The following is a 19,153-nucleotide window of genomic DNA, read 5'->3' as shown; positions in this document are numbered from 1 at the left end:
GGATTCTAAAACTAACCCAAAAAGTTTTTTCCAGGTCTATAGGACAAAAGTTAGAGATAAGATAGGTCCCCTTAAAAATAACTATGGGCACCTTACTGACAAAGAGAATGAAATGTGCTCGATTTTTAATAATTATTTTCTCTCAGTTTTTACACAGGAAGACACTAACAATATTCCAGTAATTAATTTTTATAGTGGGCTAGAAGAGGATAAATTATGTAACATCACAGTCACTAGTGAAATGGTTGTGAAGCAGATAGACCGACTGACGCAAAATAAGTCGCCGGGTCCTGATGAAGTTTTTTCAAGGGTTCTTAAGGAATGCAAAATGGAACTCTGTGAACCATTAACTAATATTTTTAATTTATCTCTTCAAACAGGTGTAGTGTCTGATATGTGGAAGATGGCTAATGTAATTCCTATTTTTAAAACAGGGGACAAGTCGTTACCGTCAAATTACCGCCCAATAAGCCTGACCTCAATTGTAGGCAAATTACTAGAGTCAATTATAGCTGAGATTATAAGAAGCCATCTCGATAAGCATAGATTAATTAATGATACTCAGCATGGATTCACAAGAGGCCAGTCTTGTCTAACTAATTTATTAACTTTCTTCAGTAAAGCTTCTGAGGCTGTTGACCACGATAAAGAATTTTATATTAATTACTTAGATTTTAGTAAGGCTTTTGATAGAGTTCCACACCATAGACTGTTAAAGAAAGTGGCAGCTCATGGCATTGGGGGAAAAGTGCTCTCGTGGATCGAGTCATGGCTCACTGACAGGAAGCAGAGAGTGTCCATAAATGGGGTTAAATCCGAGTGGGGATCTGTAACAAGTGGTGTTCCACAGGGATCAGTTTTGGGCCCGTTGTTGTTTATAATATATATCAATGATCTTGATGAGGGAATTACTAGTGATATGAGCAAATTCGCCGATGACACAAAGATAGGTAGGATAATTGACTCAAACGTAGATGTTATGGAACTTCAGGAGGATTTAAACAAACTCTATTCTTGGTCAGAAAAGTGGCAGATGCAGTTCAATGTAAATAAATGCAAGGTTCTGAAGCTCGGGAGAGCCCATAACCCTAGTACTTATAAGTTAAATGATGTAGAACTTAGCCATACAGATTGCGAAAAGGACTTGGGGGTTATGGTGAGCAGCAACCTTAAACCAAGACAGCAATGCCTAAGCGTACGTAATAAGGCAAATAGATTACTGGGATTTATATCAAGAAGTGTAAGCAACAGAAGTCCAGAGGTCATACTGCAGCTTTATACATCATTAGTAAGGCCTCACCTAGATTATGCAGCTCAGTTCTGGTCTCCATATTACAGAATGGACATAAATTCGTTAGAAAACATTCAGCGTAGGATGACTAAATTAATACATAGCATTAGAAATCTTCCTTATGAAGAAAGATTGAAGACTCTTAAGTTACATTCACTTGTTAGACGAAGAATGAGGCGAGACCTGATCGAAGTGTATAAGTGGAAGATAGGTATTAATAAAGAGGATATTAATAAGGTCTTGAGGATGTCTCTCCAAGAGAGAACCCGCAGTAATGGATTTAAATTAGATAAGTTTAGATTTAGAAAGGACATAGGAAAGTATTGGTTTGGAAATAGGGTAGTTGATGAGTGGAACAGTCTACCTAGTTGGGTTATTGAGGCTGGGACTTTGGGTAGTTTCAAATTTAGGTTGGATAAGTACATGAGTGGGAGGGGTTGGATTTGAGTGGGACTTTCACATCAGAGCTTATTTCTTGGGTGGCATTGAAAATTGGGTTGGGCAAATGTTTTGTTAGTGGGATGAATTGTAAAGGACCTGCCTAGTATGGGCCAACAGGCCTGCTGCAGTGTGCCTCCTTTCTTATGTTCTTATATACACCTTTATGTATAGACAATGATAGATATACACCTCTATGTATACAAAGTGGCATATACACCTCTATATGTATACACAGTGATAGATATACACCTCTATGTATACACAATGATAGATACACAATGATACATATACACCTCTATGTATACACAATGATAGATATACACCTCTATGTATACACAATGATAGATATACACCTCTATGTATACACAATGATAGATATACACCTCTATGTATACACAATGATAGATATACACCACTAAGTATACAAAATGATAGATATACACCACTATGTATACACAATGATACATATACACCACTATGTATACACAATGATACATATACTCCACTATGTATACACAATGATACATATACACCACTATGTATACACAATGATACGTATACACCACTATGTATGCACAATGATACGTATACACCTCTATGTATACACAATGATAGATATACACCACTATGTATACACAATGATAGATATACACCACTATGTATACACAATGATAGATATACACCACTATGTATACACAATGATAGATATACACCACTATGTATACACAATGATAGATATACACCACTATGTATACACAATGATAGATATACACCACTATGTATACACAATGATAGATATACACCACTATGTATACACAATGATAGATATACACCACTATGTATACACAATGATAGATATACACCACTAAGTATACACAATGATACGTATACACCTCTATGTATACACAATTATAGATAAATACTTCTCGATGTATACAGTTACAAACCTCTCTATGTCTACATCGATGTATACACACTGATAAATACATACTTCTCGATTTATACACACTGATAAATACATACTTCTTAATGTATACATTAACAGGTACATACATCGATGAATACATAAATACACGACGTATACACTGACAAGTACATACTTCTTGATGAATACCTGATGAATACAACATGAGAATACATACTTCTAGATGTATACTGATATATACATTATTCTCAGTGTATACACTGACATACTTCTTGATGAATACAGAGACATACACACCTCTGAATCAATACACACACTGATGAGTACATACCACTCGATATATACACGCTGATAAATATACACCACTCGATGTATACACACTCAGATATACATCAACTGATACATAATAAATAATCCAATATTAACGAGACCAGGACAGGACACAGTAGGACGTGTTCTGTCCTTGTTAACCCTCCCCCTTGTATACCACGACAGAAACACCATTCATCTCCCACCCACAGGCACCACTGCCAACCAAGAGAGTGATAGGAGAGAGAGCAGTGCCATTAATATAGGTGAAAACACGTACAAAACCGTGAGTGAGGAGACTGGCTACAACAGCAGCTTGAGTGATGCTGGTCTGACTGACGCTCGTCTCTCCTCACGCTCTTCAGTCGTATGGAGTGTGGTGCCCTTGATGTTGGTGATGGGCTCTTGATCCATGGCTCATAGTGGGTGTCCTGATGCTGGAGATGGGCTCTTGATGCATGGTTCATAGTGGGTGTCCTGATGCTGGAGATGGGCTCTTGATACATGGCTCAGTGGGTGTCCTGATGCTGGAGATGGGCTCTTGATACATGGCTCATCGTGGGGGTCCTGATGCTGGAGATGGGCTCTTGATCCATGGCTCATAGTGGGTGTCCTGATGCTGGAGATGGGCTCTTGATCCATGACGAGGCCTCAGTAAGGAAGTTCACAGCTGACCTAGAGACTGTTGATTGGCCTACAGAATTCTCCAAGGCCAATGGTATTGATGACTGGACAGACATTTTTCTTAACAAATTACTTAGACTATACAACAAACATTGTCCTATAAAAACAAAACAGATCACAAACAAACGGCTTGGTTGACCATGGAGAAAATTTCCAAGACTGTAGGCATACTATCGAAGATACGGTACTATGTTCCACAGTCAGCCCTCATGGCCCTATATCACTCTCTTATTTACCCCTATCTCACCTATGGAATTTGTGCATGGGGCTCAACAACAATTAACCATCTCAGACCACTAATTACCCAACAAAAGGCTGCAGTTAGAATGATAACAAATTCTCACTACAGGCAGCATACTCCACCAATATACAATACACTAAACCTACTCACCATACAAAACATCCATACTTATTACTGCACCTATTACATACATAGAACACTTAACTCTGATATTAACCCTCCCCTCAAACATCTCCTTGCCAACCTCAACAGAACACATGACCATAACACAAGGCACAGATCACTCTTTGATGTTCCTCGTGTCCATCTCACACTATGCAAAAACTCAATGCACATAAAAGGCCCTAAAATCTGGAATTCATTACCTGTAAATATAAAAGAAACACAACCTGTTTATAAATTCAAGTCTCTTCTCAAAGATTACTTTCTCACCCAAAACCAAATAAATACTGAATAACTGAACATTATAAATTGTATATCTTAAATGTTTCTCACAATTATATCACATAAATGTTAAACCTAAAACCCAATCTAACTTTATTATTTTTTAAATACACTACCTAACAGAATCACTACCTAACTGAATGCAACCATATGACCTGTCTTTGTAATACTCACTTGTGCTTTATAGTTATCTGTTTACATTAATGTTTTATCACTGATTTCATCATTGCTTAGTAGCAGCGCTGTATAGTCCTTGTGGCTTAGCGCTTCTTTTTGATTATAATAATAATAATAATCATTGCTTAGTTAATCTTAAGTTAATTTTAAGCCAGCCCGTAATGCTATGCATAGTATAAGTGGCTTTGGCATACTGCTCTTATCTGTATTTTTTTTGTACCTCTGTATGTGTGCACAAATTGGAAATGGCTAACCAGCACCATTCTGAAATCCATTGACAAGAAACACCAATATGAAAAGCAATATAGACAGGGCTTAATACACAAAGATACTCTTAAACACTATTCATCAGCTCTCACCAAAGTAATAAAAAAAGCCAAACAACTATACTACTCCAGTAGATTCACAGACACTAGAGGAGATATAAAAAAGACCTGGAAAACACTCTCTCAGATTCTAGGGACCCACAAACTGAGAAAAAACAAGAATATTGTCCTAACTAAACCTAATGAAACACCACTACATCCCACTGACACAGCTAACAAGATAAACGACTTCTCAAACATAGGATCTAATCTCGCCAGCAAAATCCCACATACCAATGCCCATGCCGGGGACTACCTAGATGGAAATTTCCCTAATTCCTTCTATCTTGCACCAACTGAGCCCATGGAAGTCATTGAGATCATAAAGTCACTTAAAAATAACTCGGGGAATCTGTCTCATGTCCCACCATTACTGTACAAGCGAGCGGCCCATGTCCTTTCGCATGCTATTTCATTACTTTTTAACAAGTCAATAGAGTTGTTAGGTGAGACACATATGCAACAGTTAGGTATCTTTATTATGAAACGTTTCGCCTACACAGTAGGCTTCTTCAGTCAAGTACAGAAAAGTTGATAGAAGCAGAAGATACTTGAAGACGATGTAATCAGTCCATCACCCTTAAAGTTTTGAGGTGGTCAGTCCCTCAGTCTGGAGAAGAGCATTGTTCCATAGTATGAAACAATATGGAGATGAAGTGACAGAATGGAGCTTTTTATAGCGCCAAGAGGTGAGACGTAGGCCACTAGGAGAGGTAAGAACTCAGATGTTGAAAGGTCAGGTCCCTCTCAAATCCAGCCGCTCTCACTAGTGGAAGTTGTCGAAGTTGATTGTAGGTCTGTACCAAGATACCCTTGTGTTGCAGTGTCTGACAGATTGAACATTAAAATGGCATAAAATACCGACAGGTTGTTAGGTGAGACACATATGCTTCTATCAACTTTTCTGTACTTGACTGAAGAAGCCTACTGTGTAGGCGAAACGTTTCATAATAAAGATACCTAACTGTTGCATATGTGTCTCACCTAACAACCTGTCGGTATTTTATACCATTTTAATGTTCAAGTCAATAGAGACTAGCACCTTCCCGAAACTACTCAAGATGGCAAGGGTTACACCAATACATAAAGGTGGTGACCCTACAGACTTAAACAACTATAGGCCAATATCTAACTTACCATTGCTATCCAAAATCTTTGAGAAACTCGTGCACAGGAGACTGTATTCATTTATAACGGCTCAAAACATACTCAACCCCTGCCAGTTTGGATTCAGGAAAAATAAAAGCACTAATGATGCAATCATAAAAATGCTAGATCTGCTTTACACAGCACTGGAAAATAAGGAATATCCACTAGGAATTTTTATTGACCTAAGAAAAGCTTTTGACACAGTAGACCACGACATCCTACTCCACAAACTTGATCACTACGGTATAAGAGGCCATGCGCTTGCTTATTTCAAATCTTACATTACTAATAGGTATCAGTACGTCACCATTAAAGACACAACATCAGCAACACGGCCACTTGATACTGGAGTTCCGCAGGGAAGTGTCCTTGGTCCCCTGCTCTTCCTCATATACATCAATGACCTTCCAAACGTATCCCAACACCTGAAACCCATTCTCTTTGCTGATGACACGACTTATGTCATCTCTCACCCTAATCTTGCCACCCTCAACACCATTGTGAATGAGGAGCTGATTAAAATATCGACTTGGATGACAGCCAATAAACTTACGCTTAACACTGACAAAACCTACTATATTATGTTTGGTAGCAGAGCAGGAGATGCACAAATTAACATTAAGATTGACAACACTCTAATTACCAGAAATAATGGGGGAAAATTCCTAGGCTTATACCTTGACAACAACCTGAATTTCAGCACCCATATCCAGCATATAGCCAAAAAAGTATCCAAAACGGTTGGGATCCTCTCCAAGATACGATACTATGTGCCGCAAAATGCCCTTCTCACACTATACCACTCACTTATTTATCCATACCTCACCTATGCTATTTGTGCTTGGGGATCAACTGCAGCAACACACCTAAAGCCAATAATAACCCAACAAAAAGCTGCAGTAAGAATAATCACTAAATCCCATCCCTGGCAACACACCCCCCCACTCTTCATAGATCTAAACTTACTCCCAGTTCAGTACATCCACACTTACTACTGTGCAATCTATATCTACAGGGCCTTAAACTCTAATATCAACCTTGACCTAAAACGCTTTCTTGATAGTTGTGACAGAACCCACAGGTATAACACCAGACACAAACATCTCTACGACATTCCCCGTGTCCGACTAAACCTTTACAAAAATTCAATGTGTGTCAAAGGCCCTAAAATCTGGAATACCCTACCTGAGAACTCTAAAACTGCAGACACATTCATCACCTTCAAAACTACCATTAGAAAACATCTTATCTCCCTGATACACCCAGTCAACTAACTACACGAATACCACCTGGTGGTTCACACTTACACTCACTCACTCATTTGACCATAAACAAAAATATTAATCTCAGTCTTAAAATAATGAATCCTGTGATACTCCAATACTGAAACTATGTACTGTGCCAAAACAAAAGCATTCACATTGCTAAACTCACAAACTAGTATTTAGTCACTTAGCCATAATACCAACTTACCTCATAATTTGTAATATTTTACAATTAAGAATAAAACTAAGTATGCCCGAAATGCCTAGCCATGCTAAGCGTTCTAGTGGTACACTCTGTAATCACAATTTTACTACATGTAAACCAAAAAATAACCAAATTTCTGTAAACTCAGCATTGTAATCCTTATAGAGAATAAACTTTGAATTTGAATTTGAATTTGAATTGCTCATAGTGGGTGTCCTAATGCTGGAGATGGGCTCTTGATACATAGCTCATCGTGGGGTTCCTGATGCTGGTGATGGGGTCTTGATCAACAATTTTTCATTGTTGGGGCCCCTGATGCTGACGATGGGTTCTTGATCCAAAACAAAACCATTCACATCGCTAAATTTACGAACTGTAATGCAGTTACTTAGCCTTAATACCAATATGCTCCTTAATCTGTATCAATATAGAGTTTTGAATTAATCTTAGTCTCCCCGAAATGCCTAGTCATACTAGATGTGATAGTGACCCTCTCTGTAATTAGTATTTTATAATAAGTAAACCACAGAGTATCCTACAATATGTAAACCCCGCATTGTAATCTCTATAGAGAATAAACTTGATTTGATCTGATGGCTTGTAGTGGGGTCCTGATGATGGTTATGAGCTCTTGATCCACGATTCATCTTGGGCCTTATGCTGGAGATGGCTCATTATGGGATGATGGTGGGCTCTTGATCAACAATGGTTCATCGTGGGACCCCTGTTGCTGGTGATGGAGACTTGATGCATGGCTCATTATGGGGACAAGAGGCTGGTGATGGGCTCTTGACCCATGGCTCATCGTTGGGCTCCTGATGCTGGCGATGGGGCCTTGATGTGTGACCCATTATGGGGCCCCTGATATTGGTGATAGGCTCTTGATCCATGGCTCATCGTAGTGCCCCTGATGTTGGCGATGGCCCACTATGGAGCCCGTGATACTGGTGACGGGCCCTTAATCCATGGGCCATTATGGGGGTACATTGGCGCTGGTGATGGATTCTTGATCCATGGACCATCATGGAGGTCCATTGGCGATGATGGGCTCTTGATCCATGGCTCATTGTAGTGGCCCTGATACTGGCGATGGACTCGATGTATGGTACATTATAGGGCCATAATGTTCGTGATGAGCTCTTGATCCATGAGCCATTATGAGGGCTCAGTAGCGTTGATAGGCCCTTGATCCATGAACCATCACGGAGGTTCCTTGGTGCTGGTGATAGGCTCTTGATCTATGGCCCTTCATGAGGTTCCTCGGTGTTGGTGATGGGCTCTTGATTTCATAGACCTCCATTTGGGTGTCTTGATGCTAGTGAAGGGCTCTTGATACACATTTCAAGGGATGCCTTGATGATGGCGAGGGGCTTTTGATCCATGGTCCTCCATGGGGGCTCCTTGGTACTGGTCAAAGGATTTGGGTCCGACCCATAGTGTTCATAAATGAGTTTACCGAAGTTAATTTTCACACAGCTAGTCACAAAAAATACCTTATATATCAGCTAAGTTTGTTTGAATTATAATCCGGTTTAAGTGGCTTCTAACTGTATTATAATAACATTCTGTTGCAATCGCATCTGCTAGAAAAATGACAGGATGGATAATGAGAACCTTCAAAACTAGGGAGGCCAAGCCCATGATGACACTCTTCAGGTCACTTGTTCTATCTAGGCTGGAATATTGCTGCACTCTAACAGCACCTTTCAAGGCAGGTGAAATTGCCGACCTAGAAAATGTACAGAGAACTTTCACGGCGCGCATAACGGAGATAAAACACCTCAATTACAGGCTTTATTGAACATAGAATCTTCATAGTACTTCTGCAACAACAAAATATAATGACTAGTACATCTAATAATGGCTTCTACAGGGATGGTGATGTCTTGCATATGTCAAGAGAAAAGTTATAACTACAGGCCACATATTTAAACTCACCATGTAATCTGCATCGCTGATAAATGGATAAAGTAGGAGAGAATCACACACCATGTGTTGGTGCCCATGACACACACCAAACTGTTGTTGTTGTTAAGGGCCCCTAGAGGTGGTGCAGTATTATCCTGCTGCTGCTCCCCACAGGACCAGTATCACTACAATCTCCCCCTTCTAAAATATCAGAGACAGTAATCTCCCAAACTGTTAGGTGGGCGACGTACACGTCCCGACCTTCGTAGCCCTTGAGCCTCTTCACCAGGTTCGATATTTTCCAGCGGGGTTTGATTAACTGCTGGAGCAGAATCCTCTATTTCCATAGGGGTAGTCTCAAGGGGCTTTCCAGGAGAAAACGAAGCATCTTTCACATCTATTGGTGTATCTTGAGATTCCACACTAATAGGGATTTCAACTGGGGCTAAATGTCTTGTAGATACTGTAGTCTCTTCACCATTTTGGTAGCGAATGTGGGCGTAATGTGGATTAGCTTGCAGGAGCTCTACCTCTTCCACTAAAGGATCCGTCTTGTTCATCCTACGGTGACTCTTCAGGAGAACGGGTCCAGGATGACATAACCAAGTGGGCACGGAGGCTCCCGTAGAGGAACGACGTGAATAGTTGAGGAGTCTTTCATGAGGGGTTGCATTAGTAGCTGTGCACAGCAGTGATCTAATAGAGTGAAGAGCATCAGGTAGGACAGTTTGCCAGTGTTGAACAGGTAGATTGCGCGACTTTAATGTCATTGTAACTGCCTTCCATATAGTACCATTGAACCGCTCCACTTGACCATTGCCTTGAGGGTTGTAGCTTGTTGTTCTGCTGCAGGCAATACCTTTGCTAGCCAAAAACTCCTGAAGTTCGTTACTCATGAACGAGGATCCCCTGTCTGAATGGATATAAGCTGGCATACCAAAAATAGAGAACAACTGTGAAAGACAACTAATAACAGTTGAAGCAGCCATATTTGCACAGGGGAATACAAAGGGAAACCTTGAATATTCATCTACTATGTTAAGGAAATACCTATTCTGATTTGTGCTTGGTAGAGGTCCTTTGAAATCTATATTCAATCTTTCGAAAGGCTGGGTGGATTTTATGAGATGAGTCTTCTCTGGCTGATGAAAGTTTGGCTTGCACTCTGCACATACTCTGCATGCTCTGATCACTTGTCGCACATCTTCCACTGAGTAGGGCATGTTCTTTGATTTGACAAAATGGTACAGGCGTGTAACTCCTGGGTGACACAAAGCCTTGTGGAGAGCTGAGAGTGATTGCAAATCATGACATGCTGCTCCACAGTGGGACCTAGAGAATGCATCAGGTGAGATGTTCTCTTGACCCGGTCGGTACAGAATATCAAAGTCATAACACGATAGTTCCATCCTCCAGCGTAATATCTTGTCATTCTTTATCCTACTTTTGTGCCTCTTGTCGAACATATACATCACGGACCGTTGGTCAGTCCTTATGGTGAAATGTCTACCAGTTAAATAATGCCTCCAGTGGCGAACTGCTTCTATGATGGCCTGGGCTTCCTTTTCTACAGCAGCATAACATTTCTCTGATCCTTGAAAAGTTCTCGAAAAGAAGGCTACTGGTCGTCCTGCCTGAGATAAGACTGCAGCAATGGCAATGTCAGATGCATCCGTTTCCACTTCGAATGGTAGGGACTCATCAATGGCTTGAACTACTGAGTTTTCAATGTCCTGTTTGAGAGTATGGAAAGCGGCTTCTGCTTCCTTTGTCACAGGAAATGTGGTAGCACTCAATGGGCGGACTTTACTTGAATAGTTGTAGATCCATTGTGAGTAATAAGCAAAGAGACCAAGAGTTCTTCGGAGTGACTTTTTGTCTTGAGGCATTGGAAGTTCCCGTAGAGGTCGTAGTCGTTCAGGGTCTGGGAATATTGAACCTCCTTCCACTACATAACCAAGGATGCTAAGCCTTTTAGTTGAAAAAGTGCACTTTTCCTCATTGTAACTGATATTTTTCTTCTTGGCGGCTTCCAAAAACTTATCAAGGTTTGCATCATGTTCCTCCTGGGTCTTGCCACAAATGGTAACATTATCTAAATACGCGTAGGTTCCCATGAGTTGCTCTTCCTGAATGAGTGAATCCATAATTCGTTGGAAGCAGGCTACCCCATTGGTGACTCCAAAAGGGACTCTGGTAAACTGATACAGGCCATCACTAGCCTGAAACGCTGTGTATGGTTTATCTTCATTCCTTATAGGGACTTGATGATAGGCACTCTGCAGATCAATTGTGCTAAACACGTAGTACTGAGCAATTTTGTTCACTGTATCGTCAATTCGAGGTAGAGGGTACCCATCAAGAAGTGTAAATTTGTTGATTGTCTCAGAGTAATCGATAGCCAGTCTCCGTTTCCTATAACCATCTTTAACAACAACAACCTGTGCACGCCAAGGGGAATCACTCGGTTCTATAATACCCTCCTTCAGCAGCCTCTGAGTTTCTTTCTCAATGAACATCCGATCCTCATAAGAATAGCGGCGTGACTTAGCTGATATAGGATGGCAATCCGCGGTAAGATTTGCAAACAGCTTTGGTGGGTCTACCCTTAAAGTGCTAAGTCCACAGACAACAAGAGGAGGCAGTTCACCTCCATATGTTAAGGTGACACTACCATGCAGCTTCTGAAAGTCCTGACCAAGGATAACATCAGAGCACAGTTGTGGCAGAATAGCTAAATGTACATCTTGATAATCCTTTCCATTAACTCTGAGATTTACCTTACAAAACCCTAAGGTCTGAATAGAGAGAGATGTTGATGCCATGGAAACGGTACCTGATGAGTGATGTAGAGTCAAGGAGAGCCGTTTAACTAAGTCAAGGTTGATGAAACTCTCTGAGCTGCCACTATCAATAAGACCATCTACTTCTGTTCCTTTGATGAATACTTTCACAACTGCCTTTGACAGTGAATTTGGAGTAGCCGCAGAAGTCACTGTTGCTAGAGTCGCATGATCACTGGAATGTGTGGAGGCACTAGCTCTTGTTGATGCATTAGCACGACATACTTTAGCAAAGTGACCTTTCTTGTGGCATTTATGGCACATTGCTTCACGAGCAGGACACTTTGGACGTGGATGTCTTGAAAAACCACAAAAGAAACACACCGTACCTGCTGCTGCTGTCACTGAGGCAGGTTCCCCAGTAACTTCATTGCAAGAGTCTTGGTCAGGAATTGCAGCACTTACCACTCGAGAAGGCTGAGTGGTACTGTATACTTCAGAATTCTTCTGGGCTGAATCTAGAGCTCTTGCCTGGTCAGAGGCAGCTGCTAAGTCGAGAGTTTTATTCTTCAATAAACGCTGCCTTATTATTGGTGATTGCAGGCCACTGATAAAAACATCCCTGATAGACTCTTCACAATACTGAGCAGCTGTCACTGCTTGGAGTTTACCTGGAGTTTACCTGGAGAGAGTTTCGGGGGTCAACGCCCCCGCGGCCCGGTCTGTGACCAGGCCTCCTGGTGGATCAGCGCCTGATCAACCAGGCTGTTGCTGCTGGCTGCACGCAAACCAACGTACGAGCCACAGCCCGGCTGATCAGGAACTGACTTTAGGTGCTTGTCCAGTGCCAGCTTGAAGACTGCCAGGGGTCTGTTGGTAATCCCCCTTATGTGTGCTGGGAGGCAGTTGAACAGTCTCGGGCCCCTGACACTTATTGTATGGTCTCTTAACGTGCTAGTGACACCCCTGCTTTTCATTGGGGGGATGGTGCATCGTCTGCCAAGTCTTTTGCTTTCGTAGTGAGTGATTTTCGTGTGCAAGTTTGGTACTAGTCCCTCTAGGATTTTCCAGGTGTATATAATCATGTATCTCTCCCTCCTGCGTTCCAGGGAATACAGGTTTAGAAACCTCAAGCGCTCCCAGTAATTGAGGTGTTTTATCTCCGTTATGCGCGCCGTGAAAGTTCTCTGTACATTTTCTAGGTCGGCAATTTCACCTGCCTTGAAAGGTGCTGTTAGAGTGCAGCAATATTCCAGCCTAGATAGAACAAGTGACCTGAAGAGTGTCATCATGGGCTTGGCCTCCCTAGTTTTGAAGGTTCTCATTATCCATCCTGTCATTTTTCTAGCAGATGCGATTGATACAATGTTATGGTCCTTGAAGGTGAGATCCTCCGACATAATCACTCCTAGGTCTTTGACGTTGGTGTTTCGCTCTATTTTGTGGCCAGAATTTGTTTTGTACTCTGATGAAGATTTAATTTCCTCATGTTTACCATATCTGAGTAATTGAAATTTCTCATCGTTGAACTTCATATTGTTTTCTGCAGCCCACTGAAAGATTTGGTTGATGTCCGCCTGGAGCCTTGCAGTGTCTGCAATGGAAGACACTGTCATGCAGATTCGGGTGTCATCTGCAAAGGAAGACACGGTGCTGTGGCTGACATCCTTGTCTATGTCGGATATGAGGATGAGGAACAAGATGGGAGCTAGTACTGTGCCTTGTGGGACAGAGCTTTTCACCGTAGCTGCCTCGGACTTTACTCTGTTGACGACTACTCTCTGTGTTCTGTTAGTGAGGAAATTATAGATCCATCGACCGACTTTTCCTGTTATTCCTTTAGCGCGCATTTTGTGCGCTATTACGCCATGGTCACACTTGTCGAAGGCTTTTGCAAAGTCTGTATATATTACATCTGCATTCTTTTTGTCTTCTAGTGCATTTAGGACCTTGTCGTAGTGATCCAGTAGTTGAGACAGACAGGAGCGACCTGTTCTAAACCCATGTTGCCCTGGGTTGTGTAACTGATGGGTTTCTAGATGGGTGGTGATCTTGCTTCTTAGGACCCTTTCAAAGATTTTTATGATATGGGATGTTAGTGCTATTGGTCTGTAGTTCTTTGCTGTTGCTTTACTGCCCCCTTTGTGGAGTGGGGCTATGTCTGTTGTTTTTAGTAACTGAGGGACGACCCCCGTGTCCATGCTCCCTCTCCATAGGATGGAAAAGGCTCGTGATAGGGGCTTCTTGCAGTTCTTGATGAACACAGAGTTCCATGAGTCTGGCCCTGGGGCAGAGTGCATGGGCATGTCATTTATCGCCTGTTCGAAGTCATTTGGCGTCAGGATAACATCGGATAGGCTTGTGTTAGTCAAATTTTGTGGCTCTCTCATAAAAAATTCATTTTGGTCTTCGACTCTCAGTCTGGTTAGCGGCTTGCTAAAAACTGAGTCATATTGGGACTTGAGTAGCTCACTCATTTCCTTGCTGTCATCTGTGTAGGACCCATCTTGTTTAAGTAGGGGCCCAATACTGGACGTTGTTCTCGATTTTGATTTGGCATAGGAGAAGAAATACTTTGGGTTTCTTTCGATTTCATTTATGGCTTTTAGTTCTTCCCGCGATTCCTGACTCCTAAAGGATTCTTTTAGCTTAAGTTCGATGCTTGCTATTTCTCTGACCAGTGTCTCCCTGCGCATTTCAGATATATTGACCTCTTTTAGCCGCTCTGTTATTCTTTTCCGTCGCCTGTAAAGGGAGCGCCTGTCTCTTTCTATTTTACATCTACTCCTCCTTTTTCTTAGAGGAATAAGCCTTGTGCATACATCGAGTGCCACCGAGTTAATCTGTTCTAGGCATAAGTTTGGGTCTGTGTTGCTTAGTATATCTTCCCAGCTTATATCGGTTAGGACTTGGTTTACTTGGTCCCACTTTATGTTTTTGTTATTGAAGTTGAATTTGGTGAATGCTCCCTCGTGACTAGTCTCATTTTGTCGGTCTGGGGCTCCATGCATACATGTCTGAACCTCAATTATGTTGTGATCTGAGTATATTGTTTTTGATATGGTGACATTTCTTATCAGATCATCATTGTTAGTGAAGATGAGGTCTAGTGTATTCTCCAGTCTTGTAGGCTCTATTATTTGCTGGTTTAAATTGAATTTTGTGCAGAGATTTAAAAGCTCGTGTGAGTGTGAGTTTTCATCAGAGCTGCCTCCTGGTGTTATTTCTGCAACAATATTATTTGCTATATTCCTCCATTTTAGGTGCCTTAAGTTGAAATCCCCCAGGAGCAAGATGTTGGGTGCAGGAGCTGGAAGATTTTCCAGACAGTGGTCAATTTTTAACAGCTGTTCCTGGAATTGCTGGGATGTTGCATCCGGAGGCTTGTAGACTACCACAATGACTAGGTTTTGGTTCTCGACCTTTACTGCTAAAACTTCCACTACGTCATTTGAGGCATTAAGCAGTTCTGTGCAAACAAGTGACTCTGCAATGTACAGGCCAACCCCCCCCTTTTGCCTGTTCACTCTGTCACATCTGTATAGGTTGTAACCTGGGATCCATACTTCGTTGTCCAAGTGATCCTTTATGTGGGTCTCAGTGAAAGCCGCGAACATTGCCTTTGCCTCTGCAAGCAGTCCACGGATGAAAGGTATTTTGTTGTTTGTAGCTGGCTTTAGACCCTGTATATTTGCAAAGAAGAATGTTATCGGACTGGTGGTATTGTTGGTACTGGGGGGGGATTTTTTTTCCGGCATTAGTATCTGTATCTGTTGGTTTGGAGTGGAGGCCATCGACTGTGGTTCCACTCCAGGAATGACTGGATTTGGTGTACGATTTCTGCCATTTCCTGCCAGTTTTTTTTCCTTCCTGGCACTAAAAAACCTCTCCCTCTTGAGTGGCTGTGGCTACCCAGGTTTTCCCATGGCCTGGATGTTTTGTATCTTTTTGTCCCCTTTAGATGGTATGCCTGGCAATTTAAGTTATAGCACAGTCTTTCCTGTACTGAAGAGGTACACATTTCAGGGTGAAAAAGCTTACAGGAAGGGAGTTTGCATTTTCCTGTTTTCATATGGGCATGGCATTTTCTAGGGTGGTCATAGTTGCATGTCCCATCTGTTTTTCCAGATTTCCCATGCCAGCAGATACCAAGTGCATAGTATGTGCACAGGCTTGGTTTCCGCTTGCCTTGGGTTTCTGTGACTGTATTCCCTGTTGGTGCATGTTTCCCTGTCTTACTTCTATCCTCCCTAGCACCAACAATGGAGCTCCCACCAGTTGTTTTTGGTAATTTATCCTCACTATTGCTATTGGAGTCCTCTTGTTTGCTATTTCCTGCGGTATTTCTAGTTTGCAATATTGGTTTTATCTTATCTTTGACTACACTTGTTTCCCTACTATGGCTCCTGTCCCCTATGAGGTCATTTATATGTATTCCTTCCTGCGTATAATTCCCGACTCCCTGGACAATATCTCCAGCTTCACCATTTCTGTCTCCCAGGACAGTATCTCCAGCTTCACCATTTCTGTCTCCCAGGACAGCACCTCCAGCTTCACCATTACTGTCTCCCAGGACAGTATCTCCAGCTTCACCATTTCTGTCTCCCAGGACAGCACCTCCAGCTTCACCATTTCTGTCTCCCAGGACAGTATCTCCAGCTTCACCATTTCTGTCTCCCAGGACAGCACCTCCAGCTTCACCATTACTGTCTCCCAGGACACCTCCAGCTTCACCATTACTGTCTCCCAGGACAGCACCTCCAGCTTCACCATTACTGTCTCCCAGGACAGCACCTCCAGCTTCACCATTACTGTCTCCCAGGACAGCACTATCAGCCCCACATTTACTGACTACCAGGACATCACCTCCAGCCTTACAGTTTATGACTACATGGCCAGTATCAAGGGCAGTACCATTCAGCCCAGACATTTTATGTTCCCATCTGTTGTAGAAAGCTTCCAGGTTTTCTATGAAAGCAGCTTTGATGTTGTCCTCTTTTAATACCCTTGTGATTTTAGTCCACAGTTTTTCCTCATTTGAGCATACCCAAAAACACTTCTCTGTTTTAATACTGCTTGTAGCTAGTTCTGGGATATCTGCACAAGGGGCGTGACACCAATTTCCACAAAAATGACAATTTATCCATGTGGAAGCCCGTTTGTTTGACTGACCACAGACTACACAGGGCTTCATAATGATTTGAATGGTTGATTTACTGCAATTCTACTAGCAACCTCTTGAAAATTCTATTAATAACCTTAAATGAAGCTCTAGCTATTTGTATTTCTGTTTCTAACTCTTTTTGTATATTGGACAGCTTACCGTCACGTTCCTGATTTTTAATGTTTGTGTTTATAGGGCGCCTACAACCCCATCCGTTTACAGTCTGCTTTATTGTCCAACGAAACTGTTTGAAACCAGTCCCGGGTTCGGACCAGTCAAGGGTTCGGACCAGGCAAGGGTTCGGGCCAGTCGATCTGCTCTGATCAGTGGGTCACTTATTTAAAACATACTGGTCGGTGATTTGAGCTAACACATGAAGGATCTACTGGAAATTATCTACCCGAGTAATATGTGATTTGACTGATACAAAAGTATAACTTGCGTGTTGAAGAGCCGGTGATATCTGGCAGCTCCTACAATGACGAACGGTCACCTCCTTGTTTATCAATCGCTGTATCTGGCTTTTCTCTTTTTTTTTTTTTTTTTTTTTTTCTTTTTTCCGTCTCCACCACAATAAATGCTATATTATCACTATAGTTGACTGGTGCAAATTTTGGAGGAAGGACGCTTTTTCTGTAGTAATAATTGCTTCTCGTTGTGTATATTGCGACTGCTGGTAACTACAGGTTATATGAAATTCACAGTAACGTCTCGTATTTCAAGAAAAAAGAAACTAATGAAAGTCACTCCACTCCACTAAGTACCATTATAATACTGGTTAGTTGCTACTACAACACTGTATTCTGCTAATCACTGGTATCACTAGATTATATGCGAGTACACTGGCAAGCCAGGAAGATTATTAAAAAACAGCTGACCTGTGGTAAGTTCTGGCGACTTCTGGCACCTGCCTCTATAGGCTTATCACTTCATTTACAAATTCACCTGTTTTCAAATGACACTTTAGCCTTTATCATCCATATACTAGGGAGCCACTGTAGTATACACTATACACTATGTATACTCAATGTTATCAGGGAGACTTTCTTTCCTCTGACATGAAAAGTTCAATTATTATTTTTTTTTTTTCACACGGGACAGGCCTATGATTCCCCTCTGGCAGTAAACTCTGCTAGTGCACACTAATTCTCCTTTTTTGACTCAGTATATAATGTTTTCCGCCCAAGATTTGTTCCAGGCGCTAGAGGGATGTATCGTATAGGATTGATGACACAAATTAAAGTTCTAGCACGTAAGAGCGACCGTGAAAACACGAAAAACCCGGAGCACAACGAGGCACGCATGGTTGTGATCTAGGCATGTGTTTTATTCTCCAATAAACGCTGCCTTATTTTTTTGCAGGCCACCCCTGATGGACTTTCACAATACTGAGCCCATTGGAAGTGACAGTCCTTACCTAAAATTTTCAGTGCTTGAAGGTATTCCTCTAAGGACTCATCAATCTGCTGGCGGCGAGTTGCAAGGCGATAGCGTGCAAAGATTTCATTTGTAGGTTTAATATACTGAGACTTGAGGGTTTTGATAGCATCTTCGTTGGTATTACACTCAGAAATAACCTCATATATCTTAGGTGACACAAAATTGATGAGCAGACTTAGTTTATCTAGATCTTCTTTAGGAATGGCTCCCAAGGAGTTTTCAAAAGTCTTAAACCAGTGCTTCCATTCCTGAGCAGCCGTTGATAAGCTGGGGTCACAGTCTAGCCTCTCAGGTTTCAGTAAACGCTCCATGTTGTGATGTAGTCTAGCGCAGGATCACCACCAGGTAGCCCAGGATTCTAT

General features: G+C 41.7%; 1 protein-coding gene across 2 annotated transcripts in view; it reads right to left on the bottom strand.

The window, feature by feature from the left end:
* Ranbp21 (exportin-5-like protein Ranbp21) overlaps positions 1-3,361 on the bottom strand; it is a 197,710-nt gene extending 194,349 nt beyond the window's left edge. For both annotated transcript variants that reach the window (XM_070081343.1, XM_070081345.1), the window contains exon 1: positions 3,247-3,361. The gene's annotated coding sequence lies outside the window, so the exon portion shown is untranslated. The remainder of the gene's footprint in view (positions 1-3,246) is intronic.
* Positions 3,362-19,153: the final 15,792 nt, after the last annotated feature.

This window comes from Cherax quadricarinatus, chromosome 6, assembly GCF_038502225.1.
Source record: "Cherax quadricarinatus isolate ZL_2023a chromosome 6, ASM3850222v1, whole genome shotgun sequence".
NCBI classification, from domain to species: domain Eukaryota; kingdom Metazoa; phylum Arthropoda; class Malacostraca; order Decapoda; family Parastacidae; genus Cherax; species Cherax quadricarinatus.
The sequence above is the reverse complement of the archived record's forward strand: the minus strand, read 5'-3'. Positions and strand labels throughout refer to the sequence as shown.